Here is a 4,375-nt window from a genome sequence, read left to right as displayed (position 1 = left end):
TTCTTAGGCCGTTCTTGTGCGCATTGAAGGTCCACAACCTCCAGTGTAATCCAGCCTCCTGATCTTATGGATAAGAAGCTATAGGATGTATCTTAACATGTTCCATGTTGTGTTAGGAGGCACTGAAGGTGAACAGTAGAGCTAAAAGTAAACCCTGTTTTATGCCAAGGAGATCTTCCCTGCCAAGTTGTAAAATGCATTCTCTTACATGCAACTGTGGTCACCAAAAGGACCATTGGCCAGCAGCGTATGGATTCTAAGTGTAGTGGACTCATTGCTGAAAGCGAAGCTCACCCTGGACTCTGGGGTGGAGGTGGCACTTAGTGGCTTACACCCTTTCTCTCTTTTGATATTCTCTGCCCCTGGAGACAGAGTTACCTTCCCCAGGTAGATTTTACTCATGTTGGTTTATCAACAAAATCCATTAGGAAATCACTTTGTCTGCAGATGTACCCAGTGAGAGATTCTCATCAAGGCTCCCACGTTCCCTAGTGCCTCGTGCTGGCATTGGGGTCAGTCCTGGATATCAGTTATTTGGACAGAGTACCTTGGCTAAACTTATTTTGTCTAGCCCTTTGGGACAGATGGTTTGTGTCTTCACTGGGAATGTCATGGCTGCCAGGAGCAAAGGCCACAGGCTGTCACCAGGCCCTGCTGCATTCATTCTGCAAGATCGGTCACACCCTAACTTGACCTTGGAAGGGCAGCTGGGAGGGAGCCCCAGAAGTTACATCCTCAGAGTGAGTCACAGATGGCCAGCAGCAGGAGGGGGCCAGGGGTGACCCCCAGACATCTGCTAGGAGATGACCGGAGAGGCGGTGGGTGGGCCACCAGGCCTTTGGGGTGTTTTCTGTAAATCTTTTCTCAGTGCTTTGACCGTTCTTTCTTGCATTATTGATCCACCCACTGGGAAGACAGACCTGGGTCTTCCATGCGTGTACCCTCGGTGCCCAGATGAGGGGGGCACCCGGTGAAGTGGGGCAGCCTGACTCCTGTCACCCCCACTCTCATTTCCTTCCTCGATCACTTCTTTTTCTTTTAGTTTGCATACCTGTTCTCTGTCCCGGTCACGAGAATGCACATCTCAGAACGGGGCCCTGTTCGTCTTCCTCTGAACTTCTCTTCGGATGCTTCCAGGACTGACACACACTCAGCGCAGCGTAAATATTTTGGTGAATGAATTTCAAATGAAAGTACGTGCTCAGTGATCGTTCGCTGCGTGTGAAGATGGGGACTTTCCGGGACGTTTCCGTTTTCGGAGACACTCCTGGCCCTGCCTTTGATAGGACAGAGACCTCCCACTCCTCCCCACGTGGGTTATTTCCGTTTCCTTTGGCTCTGGTTGCCGATGGCTTTCCTGTTGGTTTCGCGCTCTGCCATGTGGACCTCCAGCCCCTCGGGTCTAAGCACAAGAGCATTAAAATGGGGTAAAGAATGTAAGGAGACAAAGCAGAATCTGACCTGACTTGTCGGGAATGGCAGAGGGAGGGTGACATGCAACTTGAGAACCCCCAGGTACGGGCCCCAGGATGATTTGGACTGTACCTGGGTTTTCCAGTTAGTGAGAAGAAGCTGTTTTGCCCCCTTGGATGCTGGCACCGATCCACTTAATCGGCTGCCGACTCTCCTGCTGGGCTTACAAAGCAGGATGATCTTTAATTACACTCGTTCCTCTGCCCGTGAGGCCAAGCCGAAAGGATCTGTGATATGCTGTTGGAGGCCCTCTGTGAACACAAAACGTTGGTCCTTCTTGTCTCACTATGAAATGTCGGCTGAGCTTGAGGTCAGGACTGGCCCTGTTGTCTGGCATGCGTCTAGCCAGCTAGGCGACCTTAGGGAATTCCCTTCGCCTCCCTGAGCCTCAGTTCCCATCTCTGTGGTGGACAAGATTGTACCTGCTCTGTCCTCCCATAGGGAAGGTTGTGAGGATCAACTAAAATAACGATGGTGCCCCAAAACGAGACAACCCAAGTGTCCATCAGTTGATGGATGAGTGGATGAAACAAAGGTGGTATATCCATACCATGGAATATTATTTATAAAAAGGAAGGAAGGTGTGGTATATGCTCTGACATGGACGGACGTTGTAAACATGCTAAGTGAAAAAAGCCAGATGCAAAAGGCCGTATGTTGCAAGTCCATTCATGAGAAATACCCAGAATAGGCGAATCTGTAGAGCCAGGAAGTACAGTGGTCAGCAGGGGCTGGGGGGAGGGGAGAATGGGGAGTGACCGCTGATGGGTACAGCGTTTCTTTGGGGCTGATGAAAATGCTCTGGAAGGATATAGTGGTGATGGTGGCCCAACTTTGTGAATATACTAAAAACTGCTGAACTATATACTTTAAAGGGCAAATTCTACGGTGTGAGAATTACATCTCGATAACAAACGAAGCATACACACACACAATGTATGGGAAAAGGGCTGAGTGAGCCGTAAGGATGCTTACCTGTAAGGATGTCGTCGACAGCAGCAGCATCTTCACATTCCAGCATGTATTCAGTGCCTACTGTGTGCTTGGCACTGTTACAAGGTCATTGCATGCCTTGCGTTGCATGACGGATCTTATCGTCTTTATTTTGTGAAGAAGACTGAGAATCGGAGAAATTGAGTGACATGACCATATTCACGGGGCTGCTGAGAGGCCAGATAGGACCTAAGCTCAAGCCTGTCTAACCCCAAAGACTAGACCCTTTTCTTTATCCCATGCTGCTCTCTCTTAGTTTCAAGGACTTCCGAATATAATCAGATGTTTTATTTTTTGGAGACCTGGCCGTTGTTTAACTTAAAATAGTTTGTAGAAACTAAATGGCAAGACCTAAGACTTCCACTGGAAAGGCAGAGATATCTCCACGGTCAACCTAATTGAAACTTTCAAGCTGCCGAAATGAACCGGCTCATAAATTTCTCACCCATGAGACTAGCAGTCAGTGTCTTTGGCCTGGAAGGTTAGGAGTAGAATCCAAGAATTCTAAGAGTCGATGACAGACTCTAAAGCTCCCCGGGGACTCATTCCCAGGCCTTGGTGATGACAGGCACCCACTACCCCAAAACCAGGGGAAGCTGCTCCAGCATCCCCTCCAGGAAGGGCTGAGGATCATCATGTGGAGAGGAGGCCACTTCCGAGCCCAGGAATCACTGGTGGGGATCCCCTGAGCCAGTTCCTATTTGTGAAGAGGGACGACTGAGGACATGGCCTGCTAAGCCCAAAATAACTCAACGTCTGTACTAATATGTCAAAAAGCTGCTGAATGGTGACCGGAAACTGGGTAATGACTGAAAACAGTGTCCTTGGGGAGAGTAAAAGGCAGCAGCCCGGCAAGGTGACATCCTAGAACTTCCTGGGTGTCCACACAGCTCTGGCACGTGCAGAAATGGACTGTCTGAGCATCTGTGCTGCTCTCCTCGGCTTACAAGCTCAGATCCCAGAATTGGGGTGACTGCCTGCTATGGGAGAAGGGCCCCTGAGAGTCAAGGGCCTTGGCTTTAGCTCCTGCCCAAGTGGGCTGTGTGATTTGGCGAGTCACTTCTCCCTGGCTTAGATTTCACTGTCTATTAAAGGAGGGGCTTCATTGCAAAGCCAGAGGGTCCTCGTTCATTCATTAAGTCTTTGCTAAAGCCCTGCTCTTTGCCTGGCCCATGTCTAGGTCCTGAGGAAAGATTCGTGAATAAAAACATGGGCATTGGCCTTCCTTCTCGGAGCTCAAGATTGGGGGGACAGGTATTATTTTAAAAAATCCCCTAAATACATCGTGGAAGTGCTGCGAAGGAGAACCAAAGGATTCCATTCATGCACAGACGCTACGTTTTGCAGACCTACTATGTGCCCCTCAGTCTTCTCATGCTCGTATTGAAATCGACCTGCTATTTTGACTTTATTCGGATATGATAAAGCCAAGAGATCAAGAGATAATTACCGTTGTAAAGATAGCTTGTTACGTATGATTTCCAAGAGAAGGGGCCACGTTACACCACAAAGGGCCACACGGGGAGGTTACTCTGTGGGTCAGGAGGCAGAAGGGTGTAAGGGGAAAGGATGGGCTGTTTGTTGGGTTTTTCTTGGAAAGGGTTGGGTGAGGCTGGATAAGTATGCTGAGTAAATTTAGGATTAGTAGTTTGAATAATTTTGGCAAGCTCTAGGCTATACAGGTGGTCCCTCATTGTCCAATACCTGGCCCTGGGTGATTTAGGGCAGGGGGATATTGCCTTGTGTGAAAGTTAGATAATGAAGGCAGTTGGGGGTAGGTGCTCTGAACTGGTTGGTGATCTTCTTAAAGGCTTGATCACAGGCAAGTTGTTTGCTATCTCTAGCTAACCCTGGAAGGGACAGTCTTTCCTTGTATCTGAAGGCCCCCAAGATAGCAAAGCCTTATAAA

The sequence above is a fragment of the Pteropus alecto genome, unplaced genomic scaffold (assembly GCF_000325575.1).
Source record: "Pteropus alecto unplaced genomic scaffold, ASM32557v1 scaffold125, whole genome shotgun sequence".
NCBI classification, from domain to species: Eukaryota; Metazoa; Chordata; class Mammalia; order Chiroptera; family Pteropodidae; genus Pteropus; species Pteropus alecto.
This window is presented reverse-complemented; position numbering follows the sequence as displayed.